We start from the raw sequence: 13,972 nt of genomic DNA on the forward strand, positions 1-13,972 counted from the left end.
AGATGTTTCCTTCATCGTCCTTCTCACTCATTTCAGCTTTTTTTCATTTCTCTCACTGACACCAAGTAAAGCCCGCCCTCTTCCTCTGAGCACCAGCTTTCTATTGGTTCAAACACAGAGGTGGGGGACTGACTTTTTTTTAAAGGTCAAGATAAATTATTTTTAACACTAGAAGTTTCCTAAGTTTACAGATCTGTTCAGTGGCTGATATGTACATGTATATATAACTGTGCTCAGTTAACGCCTGAACTCTGTGTTGTTGTGTAAAATGATAGACAAAGGTTTGTTTATCTTTTAGAGATTATGTTTATTATATGGATATGAACAGAATCTCTTCTGGTCAGGCAAACACAGCACATTACAGAAGAACAGCATATTTTAGTAGCACACAAGCTAGCTAGCATAGAAACTGTATCATGAAATATGAAGTTCAAAAGAACAATCAACATGTAACTCTTCTCAATAACAAGGCAGTACTGTAACATGCTTGTTTCATCTAGTAGGCACAAAGATGTTAATACAAAAAAACACTGTTGTGCTCAAAAACATAGAGGGGGCGCTACTGAGCTTTCACAGATCACAGGTTGTAATAATGTCAGGTTAAATGTATAAATGTTCACACTGTTACAACATTCAAGGTGAGATCAAATCTGCACACACTGATACAGCAGGTCAGGAAACTTTTACAGCCACAAGAAACAAAGACAAACATTCACAAGTAACATCTGTAAAACTTTATCGTTAAACAAACTCGTATAATAATTAAATAATAAATAATCCTGACGTATTTAAACTGAAGAGTCTCCTTCATGGAGGAACAAGTTAAGGCTTCATAGATCAGAGGAGGAAACATGTGACTCTGCAGCTCCATGTAACACATTTCTCTTTGGTTTCATAATAATATCAGATTATTCAGTCACTCAGTTCTAGCTGATAAATGGACCCTGAGCACTTTGTGTTGTGTTTGTGTTGTCAGTCAGTGTCTGTAATTATTGTGTAACATCTAAACATGAGGATCAGTCTGTGAGTCTGACCTTACAAACAGCTGAACCTGAAGATGGAACAAACTCACTGATTCTGATATTGAGACAGAGACAACACTGAACTCATCACTGTGAACAAACTTATTTCTGTTGAATATCAATGATTCTTTTTTCAGATTATTAACTTTTCTTTGTTTGAATTATGAAGTCCTGAATGTTCCACATATAAATAAGGCAAAGGTGTAAATAATAGTGTTTAAGAATATAAACTCTTGCACTGAGATGAGCGACTAACCTGGAAGCTAAAACAAACTAATAACTAATACTGATGCACACAAAGCAAACAAACAAAATCAGTAACTTCAAATCACCGAGAGCTGACTGATGTCTGTCCTCAGATCGTCCTCTGAATGTTTAATAACATGACTGAAAGTCTGGATCAGCAGGAGACTCAGACTCCAGGAGTTCAGCTGTAAAAAACTCACATTTCAAACAGGCTGCAGTTCAGCAGGTTGATGGTACGGATCCTGACTCTTTGTTTTTTCATGTTTTCTGTAGATCAAAAATCCAACAACAGCAGCAACAAGAAGCACAGCAGAAACTATCAGACCAACGATCAGTCCAACAGACCCATCCTCTGTGTCTCCTCCTGTCTGACCTGCAGGTGAGAAACAGGTGTGAGGTGTCAGCTGTCAGGTAGGTGATGAGTGAAGAACAGAACAGAATCCATTTCCTCTTCAAACTGCTGTCAGACATTATCTACTGCACTCTGATCACATCACTCAGACCAGCTGCTTTCTACAAAGTCTCATCAACAACATCTTGGTTGGTTGTAGGACTAGCCTTACTCAGGGCAGATAGACATGGAGACACAACCAGGTTCTCAGGTATCTAGCCGAGAAAGGTGAGTGCAAAAGAAAATCCATTAACGCTCAACCTTTCATGAACAAAGAGAATCGTCAGTTTGTATCAACATTTGTCCAGGAAGGAGACGAGGACAAGCCCCTCAAACCCAGACCTTGGCCCGCTGAAGATTGCCAGGGATTGGCAGAGGCAAGTGGACTTGGATCAGAGGCTAATTTTTCCCACAGAGATTGTAACTCTGCAACCAGACCTTGTCCTTTGGTCTAACTCCCCAAAACTTGCATACGTCATTGAGTTGACGGTTCCATAGGAGGAAGCGATTGAGGAAGCATTTGAGCATAAGAAGCTGCGGTATGCCAACGTGGCAGCTGAGGCAGAGGACAGAGGCTGGAAGTGGGGTGCAGGGGCTTTGTTGCCAGTACAACAGCAAAAATGCTTAGAGAGATTGGGATCAGAGGAAAGGTGCAAAGGGAGGCTATAAGAGAATTAGCTAACACTGCTGAGACGACCAGTCACTGGCTATGGTTAAAAAGGGCTGACATCCCTTAGGCAGCTGAGGCAGTCAGCTAACTGCAAGACACATGCCCAGGATTGATCAACCCATGGTGGGCCTGCCTCAGTAGAGGGCGTCAAAAGGGTAAAACATAACATTAGAAATTTTGCTGGTTGACTGATACAGCTGTCTCAGGACCTCCTGGGGGCTGTGCAGTTAACCTCATGGTAGTAAAACCAAAAGGAGGAATGAAAGAAAAGAAAAAAATGTTCCACTCTTCTCCCCTCTGCTCTTCTTCCCTTTTATGGGAGGCAGTGGGGAGGTAGAGCGTACAGCCCGATCCAGCGGGGAGGTGTGGGAAGCCAGACCGGGCGCCCCCCTTCCGGCTCTCCTCTCTGCTCTCTCCTATCTTGTCCCTTTCGTCTTACTTCTCTCTATCACCTTTTCTATCCCTTTGAAGAAGTGAGGCTCCATAAATATTAGAGAGGTAAGTATTATTTCTCAGTTGCAGTGAATAGATAGAAAATAAACTGTAGAAAACTAAACAGAAGAAAGAAGAAGAGAAATAACAATTTAACCCTGGCAGGGCCTCCTTGGATGAGGGTGTCTAGTGATAATGGCCGAAACACCTGATGAATCCAAGGTCCACTACTGACGATGTGTCAAATATCTTAATATGATAATCTAGATCAGATCTCTAATCCCTAAACCTAACCAAGGGGAAAAAATGGCAGATTACCCTGGGTAATAGACCGAAAGTTGAGGCACACAACGATGTGTGCTGCTGGTAAAGTTTCTAGGCTGCTTTTCCTCATAACAGCCATCCCTCAAGAGTCCCTCCATCTAAAGCAATGCATTATCAGGGACTGTAACATCTAGTCCTTTACTGAATCATTTAGAAACAAACATCAACAACCAGGAAGCAGCTTCACTTCTGGTCACACACACTCAACTCTACTCACTCACCTGGAGGAACAACAACTCTCAGGGAGATGATGCTGATGACCTTCAGACCATGTGTTCCTGTCTGGATGAGACGACACTCGTATGTTCCAGTGTCATTAATCGTCACATTGTTCAGAATCAAAGACACGTCTCCATCCTTCATCTGTCTGTCCTGCAGATCCACCCGGTTCTTAAAAGATGGATGCTGGTTGTCTGAAACAAAATGCTTATCCTTGTACAAAAGCACATATTCATCTCCCAGGTCAGCTCTGCTCCACTTCACAGCTATGATGTTGTTGTTTGGAGCTCGACATGTCAGAGTGACGTCCTGTCCAGACTCAGCTGTGATGATTGTTGGGTCTGAAAGAGGAAACAACACAGAGCAGAGAGGTTAAAGGTCATCAAAGGCCATCACACAAGTATTGGGGTCATTATTAGTAGTTACATTACTTCTGTGTTACTCTATTACATGTCATGAGCTACATCACCATATAATTACCAGTCAACAAATTGTAGACTATTCAAAAGTTTATAGGTTAGTCTTTATCTGACATCCAAGAGGAGAAATGAGGAGAAAATACTTGTCCAAGGATACTTTGGCTCTGAGATGCTGGCAGTAAATGTCAGCAGTAGTAAAAATATAATGTGTCGGTTCCAAAGAAGTCCACCATCACAGGATTAAATGACTACAGGCCTGTCTCCCTGATGTCTGTGGTCATGAGGTCCACTGAAAGACTCATGTTGAGCCACCTGAAGGACATCAGAGCCCCTGCTGGACTCCCTGCAGTTTACCTACTGGGCAAACAGGTCAGCTGAGGATGCATCAGTATGGGACTGCACTACATCCTGCATCACCCCCACCAACCTGGGACATATAGGATCCTGTTCATGGACGTCAGCTCAGCCTTCAACAAAGTCATCCCAGACATCCTCCAGCAGAAGCTCACCCAGCTTACTGAGCACTCCAGGAGAGTAGGAAAGCACTATATAAGAATTAGTCCATTTACCATACACCTTCACCTGTCAGTGGGTCACCAGTTTTCTGATGGACAGGCAGCAGCAGGTGAGGTTGAGGAGCATCAAATCACACACATACCATCAACACTGGCCTCCCCCAGAGGTGTATTCTCTGTTCTTCTCCCTCTACACCAGCAGTCCCCACCCCCTGGGCCATGGACCAGTACCGGTCCGTGAGTAGTTTGGTAGTGGACCACGAGAGTTGAGGCTCGGGTGTGTTTTTTTTACCGTTTTTATCGTTAACTCGGTTTCCCTGGGTCTTTCCTGTGTGTTATGAATAAATCTTCTCTTTTTGGTAGCGGTACTGGTTTAATTTTTTTGTATTTATCCGCGACACCTTAAAGGTCGGTCCGTGAAAATACACTCGGACATAAAGCGATCCCTGGCGGAAGGGAAGGTTGGGGATCACTGCTCTACACTAATGACTGCAGCTCAGACGAACCATCTGTGAAACTCCTGAAGTTTGCAGATGACACAACCATCACTGGTCTGATCTAGAATGATTATGAGTCTGTACGAGTACAGAAAGGATGTAGACCACCTGGCCCATTGGTGCAGTCAGAACCACCTGGAGCTGAACTCGTTCAACTCTGTGGAGATGATGGTGGAGAAAACCCTCCACCCTCTTACCACTGGGAATAACTTCAGATTTGTAGGATCCACTTTCTTTATAGGATTTGAAGTGGTCCTTACACACAGACTCAATCCAGAAGAAGGTCCAGAAGAGGCTGTACTTCCTCATGTAACTCCGGAATTTGAAACTGCCACAGGAGCTGCTAGTCATCTTCTACACTGCCATCATCCAGTCTGTCCTGTGCACATCAATAACTGTAGGGTTCAGCTCCGCCACGCAACGACAATCAGGTCTGCAGAGAGGATTCTGTACAGCCACTGTTGTAAACTTGTGACTGGCTAAATAAGCCTTACACTAAGAAACAAACAACTCTATTCAGAAACGTAACGCAGCAAATGTTTGGACATTGGTTCAGTTTGGCCGAAACTCTGAACATAACCTCCTCAGACACACAGACTATGACTGAAGTTCAACAAAGCCAGGCTTTCTGTACATTAGCTGGAACAATAAAACCTAAAACCCCAGCTGGAGAAAACAGAGATCACCACAGTGGTTATCAACTGGCTGTAACACAAATTGATGATGAATTCTACCTACTGTAATTAGAGGTGTTATCAGATGATGATGATTATAAAGTGGTGAACAATATATAAACATAGAAATATGACAGTAAAATGCAAAAGCGTTTCTTAAAGAAGAACAGATCAATGCGGCAGCAAATCATTCGCACACTTCCTGTATCGCTAAATTAGTTCACGGACATTCTCGTGAGAATGCGACATACAGCAGTTTTATTAGCTACAACTTAACGTGCTGCATATATATAAAATGTATTTTTCCCCAGCAGATAATTTATATTACACTTAAAATATGTTGTAAGTAAAAGAATCAGTAAAAACTGGCGCTTCCTCCTGATTTTAAACCGAAACTCTGGACCAGGTTATGTGTTCAGCATCTGTTAAGGAGCTGATCTAGAGACAGACGCATACATAAAAACTCTGGAGTTAAATTTAACGGGTTAAATAACTCTTTAATCCATTATTGGAAAAGCTGCTGTAAGTTGTGGCATCTGAAGGTGCCGCCCTGGATGCCAGTAACTGAGTCACTCGTAAACCGACCGATACTTTGCTCTGAGATTAACAGGATGAAAAACAGCAGGTTTAAAACGTGTTTGACTTATAAGAACTAAATGTAACCTGCACAGACGACTGCAAACAGCAAAGTCCAGAAAAATAGTAAATATATTTCAACAGCCATCACAGTCGGGGTAACGGGAAATGGGGTTTGATAAAAACACTTCCGCAATAACTGTTATGATGCATTTCGGCCTTCTCTTCTTCATCGTCTTCATCTTCTCTGGATGTGATTGGCTGCTGGCCAACCAACTTACAGTACTTATGGCACTTTAACGCCACCTACTGGACTGGAGTGTGATCGAAGAATAGCAGGGGAACATTTGTAAAAACCCAAAACAAAACAAACAAAAAACAAAATGAAATGAAAAAAAAATTGTTGGAAATAAAATCAACTGGTTATATTAATGAAATTAAATTCAATTAAATTAAATAATTTAATTCAAATACAGAAACATCTGTGCCGATTTTGGCCTGGAAGTCCAGAGGTGAAAACGGGGCTCACCCTCTAGCGTGGCCGAGAATGACCGAGCTAAGATCCTGTGGGACTTCCAGACAGACAAAATCGTGGTGACTAACAACCTTAAAAGCAGAGGAAGACGGCGGTAATGATAGATGTAGTTATACCGAGTAATGACAACATCAGGATGAAGGAACACAACATACTTGAGAAGTACCAAGGGCTCAGAGAACAGCTCAAGAAAATGTGGAGAGTGACGTTAACAGTGGTCGCAGGGGTGATCGGAGCACTAGGTGCAGTGACTCCCAACCTAGGCGAGTGGCTTTAGCAGATCCCAGGAACAACATCTGAGATCTCTGTTCAGAATAGTGCAGTCCTGGGAACAGCTAAGATACTGCGCAGGACCCTCAAACTCCCAGGCCTCTGTTAGAGGACCCGAGCTTGGAGGATAGACAACCCGCAGGGGCGAGAGGGGGATTCTTTGTTGTTGTTGTTTTTGTGTACATCAGGGGTTGGCAACCCTGGGCACACGTGCTGCAGCTGGCACGCAAAGGGTTAAGTGATGGCACGACATGCACATCATCTGAGAAGATGTATTTAAAAATAAATAACACTGGAGGATCATAAAGTAAGCAGGGTGGGGGTTGAAATCTGAATCCTTTTCTTAGCATGTTATAAGTAGATAAGCACAGAAGACTGACACAGCTCCTGTGCTCAAAATAATACACAGATTTTAATGCCAAAATGTCTTAGTGCTTTCTGTACAATTAGATCTCAAAGCTGATTACCTGAATGTTGTTGACTTATTGATGTGTAAGAACAAATGACTTTTGCTCATGTGTAAAAGTTCAATTCAGTTTACAGTTTACGATACAGAAGGATGTTTTATATTTGTAAAGGTAACAAGAAATACCTCCTCCAATCACAGACATCATCAGAGGAACAGGTGATAAAAAACATGAGGAACATACAAATATGTCACCACAGTGCAAGATGGATGCAAATAAGATGAGCAACACTGCAGAAAAGCATTAATCTTATAAATTCATGAGTTAACATATATGTGAGAGGTGAGATTAGAGTCTGGGAACAGCCCCTGGTAGGCAGGGCTGGGTTGTTTTCCTCTTTATAAGCACAGGTGCAGGTAATCAGTCGATCAGTTGTTATGTGAATGTCTGGTGTGAGCTGTGCTATCAGGCCTTTAATTCTTTCTAAGACAGCTTGATGTGGGCTGCAGAGCCTTGTGTTGGAGAGGAAGGTCACAGAAAATGTTCTGCTGGAGTTTCAGTGGAGAGATGTTTAAAGTTATTTTTACCCTTTAGGAGAAAACATTGTGTCATGCCTGTGGGGACACTTCCACTTCTTGGTGATAGTATGTGTGTGCAATTTTGTTTTGTGTTAGCATTAAACCTTGTGAACTGACTGCATGTCTAAGGCCCATGTCTTATTTAAATAGTGCCTCTTATGGGTCACATATATATATTTTCTGCTCTTTATTTTTGTGGAAGCTGCACATTCAAGCTCTGAAACTTCAGCGTGCAAACATTTAAACACAGAGGTTTACTCAGTGTGTCCAGGTCTAACTCTGTCCTACAGCCTAACAAAGGTAGAACAGATATCACTTTAGTTTGTGGACTGATTAAAGTGAAAATCATATTATTGACTGACAATTATTGTCAGTAAGTCCTTCAAATTCAACAGTTTATAATCTACACTCTTTCAGCTGCTGTTCTATCAGCATGGAAGAGACTTAGCAGCAAATTGAAACCAAACATTCAAAAAACATTGATACATTTTCTGTGTCATCATCTGAATAGCTGTGAATTCCAGTGATAATGGGAGTTATCCATTAACAGTGACAGCTTGTCAATAGAAATATTGAGACATTACAAATAAGTAAACTCTGATCTTGAAGAATTACAGGCACTCACTCGTTAACTAGCTCTTTGAGGTTTAAGAAATATTAATATTAATATCAATATTTCTATTGATTTTAAAAATTTTTCCTGACCTGTAGCTTCACTCCGTCTGACACATTTGCTCCTGGTCTGTGCTCTGTGATTGGCTCATTAAGTGAGTCACAAATCCACAAGTGTCACAGGACAGATCACAGGTTTTATAGTTTTACTGATGTTTACGTCACTGCTGCCATCCTGGACTGTGAACTCTGGTTTGCTGCAGTTGCTTTGACATTCAATTAGGAAATCCAAGTTGAGGGAGTGTTTCATTCAAATCCCTCTTCCGTATCATCAATTCATTAATGTTGAATTCTCTCGCAGCTGCTCTATTCCCATGTTCTACTGCGTGACTGATAGCCTTGAGTTGAAATCTGCTTCATAAGCATGTCTCTTAATTGGTGCCATTTTGGGGTCCTTATAAACACACAATACGGTAATATTATGTTGAAGCACAGTAGTATCACTCCGCGAGGCTCCTAAGTATGGTAGCCGTAATGCTCTGACAATCCATCAAGTGGTGCAGCTTCATAGCTTACCAAAGTCGTACTAAAATATTTTTTAACAGATTTTTGAGCACCGTGTACCACATAAAATCTGTTCAGGGTCAGTAAGCACAACCAGAATTCATACATAAGGCGCACTGTCGATTTTTTAAAAAATTAAAGGGTTTAAGTGTACCTTATAATCAAAAAATAGGGTATTCGGACACTGAAAAGTGTAAAATAATTTTATTGGAAATTAAAGTAACTCAAATGATTTCGCCATTAATGAGTCTTTGTGCTTTATTTTACTTACCATCAGCTGATAATAAAGTTTTATTACATTAATATCTCCTGAGGTGCAGTTCCTCACATGACATCGTCTTTTTTCTTTTTCCAATGTTATCCTGACTTAATCTGTCACATTTAGCACCTCCAGTATTTCAGCCTCAACGTCACTTTTTTTTAAGCCACAAGAAGCTAAAATGTTTTGACTCCCTGCAGGAAGTGATGTGATTTGGCCTGATCAGTCACAAATATACTGAACATTGATTACTGAACATTATATAATGAGATGATCAGGCTTGATGTTTCTGATCTCTCTGTGCTGATTCAGTGTTTAATGTGCATTTTAAAGAGCGCTGTCATTCTGCCTGACTCAGGACAAGCAGGCATAGAGCCAGAAGCACAAAGTCCAATACGTCTGAATTCTGTTTTAAAAGCTGAACCAGAGCATTTCTGCCAGCATTCATTAATAACTGTTGGACACACTGCACTTGCATTCCCACACAACCAGTAACACAGTGAAACACAGAAGACTAAAGATTGAAAGGAAAAGAAGACAAAAACTGAACCAACTTTGATAAACTGAATTAAAACACAGAAACTCACTCTTAAAGAAACCATAAACTCAAACTAAGAATCATAATCTCACTGGAGGATTATCAGAAACATGTTCATCATGAGAAAAGAGGTAAAACACAAAGTTCAGAATGACGTCACTGTATAAAAATGTATATTGTGCTATGGAGGAGGCAGCATTTAGCTGTAGCCTCCATAAAACCACAGCTGTTCTGGAGAACTTTGTCCATCTTTGATTGTCTTTAAGTTGTGTTGGAGCCACAGAGAGCAAATCTTTGTTCTTTATGTAGAACCAGTGAGGCTGTTTGGACTTTCCTATGAAACATCAGTGCAGGAGTCTCTCAGTACATCTGTTTACAGTGAGGGACAAAGAAGCAGCAGAAACACACACAGAGAAAACATGTACAGACAGGCAGCAACAAATAGTCTGCAGAGAGCTCGTCTGCCTGCTGCAGACTTGTTGTAAGTCACAGATCAGATTACTTAAAAACAAAAGTGTATTTAACACTTACTGTTTTGAAGGGATCACATGAAGACTCTTCTGATCTTCAGGAGCAAAAAATTATCCAATGAAAGATTAAAAAAAAGTGTGAGGTCTTTTTTTTCAGGGGTAAAAGGAAACCTGCAGTTTAATTACACTTAAATAAAAAGTTTTACAAAAGTAAGTTGTTCAAAAATGAAAAGATAAAGTATAAAAGTTAAATCTCTGTGGGTAAAGCGACCTCTGTACCAAGCAGCCACAGACCAAACTAACCTGTATTATCGTGTATCAGCCTGTTTTACACAACACCCTGCACCTGTGTGACATCAGTGCCATAGCAACACCTTAGCAACCACATTCCTATCTCCACTGTTTGTTCCACATACGGAACTAATGCACACATATCATGTATCAAAGCAGTTATGAACAAAAACTGAAACAACAACAATAAAAAACAGTAGGACTTTCTATTGCAGCTCGGTAATAAAGTGGTAATAGTAGGGCAACAAGATGGAAATAAAAACATAATAATGCAAATAATGATAGTTAGAGCCGGGGGAGGGATCTGTATCTACATAAGTAAGGTAAGATGCTCACCTTTTTTCTCTCAGAGAGAGCTAACAGTAGTGATCATCACGGCTGTGTCCATTGCACCCGACGCCAGTGTAACCACAGCGCTCTCTATCCTGCTGAACACCATTATCCAACAGCAGCGGGCCCATCGTGATGGTGTTCACATAAAGACTGTACTCCCAAAGTTGTATCAGCATGTCAAATGTCCCACCAGGGGAGAGAACACTCTAGACCATGTTTACTCCAACATCAAGCATGCATATAGAGCCATACCCCTCCCCCACCTCGGTCAGTCCGACCACCTCTCCCTCCTGCTCTCCCCAGCCTACACCCCCCTCAGGCGCAGTGCCAGGCCCACCACAAAGACTGTTACAACCTGGCCGGAAAATGCTCTCCACAAACTGTAGGACTGCTTCACACAGACAGACTGGAATATATTTGAACACCAGGACCTAGAAACTTTCACAGGATCAGTACTGGACTATATCAAGTTCTGTATAGGAAATGTGACTGTGGACAAAAACATTCGGGTTTTCCCATTCCAAAAACCCTGGATGACCAGATTGAACACTCCTCAAAGCCTGCGACACCACGAAAAGGGGAATTAAAAGCCAAGGCAGACCATAAAAGAGGCATCGCGTCCCACCTGTCTAGCGACAACACATGGGAGGTGTGGCAGGGCATACAAGACATCATAAACCACAGAGGCAGCACTGCGAAAACAGAAAACGTGAGTGTGCAGCTGGCGGAGGAAATAAACAGCATATTTGCCCACTTTGAAACACCACAACAGCACTCATCTGCTTTAGCCCTGCTCCCATCCTCATCCTCACCTGGTTCCTTGACCGCCCCAGTCACCCCAGGAAGGCGGACGGTCCAGACGGAATACCCAGAAAGTTTCTAAGAGCATGCGCCCATCAGCTCACCCTCATCTTCACCAGACTCTTCAACCTCTCACTGGATCAGGCAGCCATCCCATCCTGTCTAAAATCAGCCACAATCATCCCAGTGCCGAAGTCTCCCATCACTAGCCTGAATGATTACCATCCTGTGGCCCTCACCCGGTAATCATGAAGTACTTTGAGAGACTGGTCTTTCAGCACATCAATGACTTCCTCCCCCCAGACCTCGACCCCTGCATACTGCGGGAACAGATCTACAGAAGACGCCATCACCATAGCCCTCCACTCTGTGCTGAGTCACGTAGAACAGTGGCAAAGCTACGTCCAAATGCTCTTTGTGGACTAAAGCTATGCTGTCGATACAATCATCCTGGATATCAAGAAGTACAAACTGAACTCCAATCTGCTGCTGATCTTCTACTTCTCGTCCATTGATAGCCTGCTGACTACTGCATCACCGTATGGTACGGCAGCTGCATTAAGATGGATAGAGCGAGGTTTCAGAGTGTAGTCAAGGCAGCAAAAAAGACCATCGGCTGAACCCTCCCTTCCCTAATCGTAATTTATTCATCCCGTTGCCTCAGCAGAGCAACAAACATCATCAAGGACAGCTCCCACCCTGGTTTTGACTTGTTCAACCTGTTTCCCTCAAGGAAGCACTACAGGTACATCAGCACAAAGACTGACAGACTCAAGAACAGTTTCTTCCCAAAGGCCATAACCATCCTTAACTCACACATGTTACACACAGTTCCACCCCTGATTCCAAGGACTTCCCTTCATAAACTACCACTGCGAAAACTTCTGTGTGCAATAACCCAAACAGTATATACATAACACTATTTACATATTTATTTCCTTTTTTTTTAACTGGATTGTATATTTGTGCATTTTATATATATTTTTCCCCTAAATACTGTTCATATGTGTGCAGTGCTGCACAAACTATGTGCCTCACCTCCACCTCTTCTGCATGTTTGCACCAAGTAGGAGATCCTCTGTATCTCATTGTACATTGGTATAATGACAATAAAGGATTCTAGTCTAATAATACGTTATTACTATTCAATTAACAAAGTCATAACCAGTTAATTTTCATGTAATATCATAGTATCAGCAGTGGTTAAAGTTGAGTAATATTACATTGAAATTTATGTAATTTGATAATAAATGCCCTAAAAAAGGTTCTAATAATGTGGTTGTGATGGCCAAACCCGTGGCCACACTCTAAAGTCGGTAACTCTTGTGTATTTTCATTTCTTTATTTGAACACAATAACACACTTCAGTTTCCAAGAAGTTTATTGATTGGTTTGGATACATTTGTTCTATTTGTAAGCGCGCACATTTAGTTTACTTGTGTATTCACACCACTTCATTACTTTGATTTTTGACTAACCTTTGTTTCTTTTACTTTTTACCTGCCATCATCCCTGGGAGTTGCCAGACAAAAGGTGGTGGCCAGTGTTTGAAACCATTAAATCCAAAGAGGGATAATTGGACCACACCACCACTTCCTTCTGAAGGGGAGAATGTGTGTTTTCTTTCATTTAAAAACAAAGTATTTGTATTTAATTAAATATTTGAGTTTGGGGTTTAGTAGTTTTTATTTCCTTCTTTGGTTTATTAACACACCAGACTATACGGCATTGTTTGTTGTTTACAATTGTGTTTTGTTTAGTTACACCCCTCCATGTGTCATAGTGGTCTGATCAGCCATTATATAAACCCTTGTGTGTCATTTCATGTTTAGGTCAGTTATGTTTGTTTGGGCAGTCATTTGGTTTGTTATGTTTGCAGTCTTTGCCTGAGTTTAGTTTTGTTTCTTTGACCTCTTTTATGAGCTCAACATTTATTACTTTTGAAAATATAATTTTTGGGGGTTAAATGAATGGAAACCCTATTTTTCTAATAATTCCTGTGACGACTCTTGCTTTCTTAACTCGGTCCATCACAGTGGTAATAGTAGGGTAACAAGGAAGAAACAAGAACGTAATATGGTGGTAATTATTACCAAATTATTGCCATTAAATTGCCTGTGGTGGTTCCTGCGTAATAAGCAGGAATTTAATACCATAGTCATGATAACTGATTAAAACAAGCGTCAGGAAGTCTGGATGAACCGGAAACACTTATGCAAAATATTAAGAATTAGGTTTAATAGATTAACACACATGAATGAGTGCAAATTCAAGATGACTCCGGTGTGTGTGGCTGCTCGTCTGTCACTCCCAAGTTTCTGTTTAAATT

General features: G+C 41.3%; 1 long non-coding RNA gene across 3 annotated transcripts; it reads right to left on the minus strand.

Moving 5' to 3' along the window:
- Positions 1-787: 787 nt before the first annotated feature.
- LOC106097136 (CD226 antigen) lies at positions 788-6,207 on the minus strand. Of its 3 annotated transcripts, XR_003218862.1 has the most exons (4): positions 6,073-6,207; positions 4,996-5,114; positions 3,307-3,645; positions 788-1,641 (listed from the first exon to the last, which is right to left on the minus strand). It is a non-coding gene; the product is annotated as a CD226 antigen (long non-coding RNA). The 3 variants fall into 3 exon arrangements; XR_001223459.3 differs by lacking the exon at positions 4,996-5,114; XR_003218863.1 differs by lacking the exons at positions 4,996-5,114; positions 6,073-6,207 and adding an exon at positions 4,151-4,960.
- Between the last annotated feature and the right edge of the window lie 7,765 nt (positions 6,208-13,972).

This window comes from Oreochromis niloticus, linkage group LG3, assembly GCF_001858045.2.
Source record: "Oreochromis niloticus isolate F11D_XX linkage group LG3, O_niloticus_UMD_NMBU, whole genome shotgun sequence".
NCBI lineage: Eukaryota > Metazoa > Chordata > Actinopteri > Cichliformes > Cichlidae > Oreochromis > Oreochromis niloticus.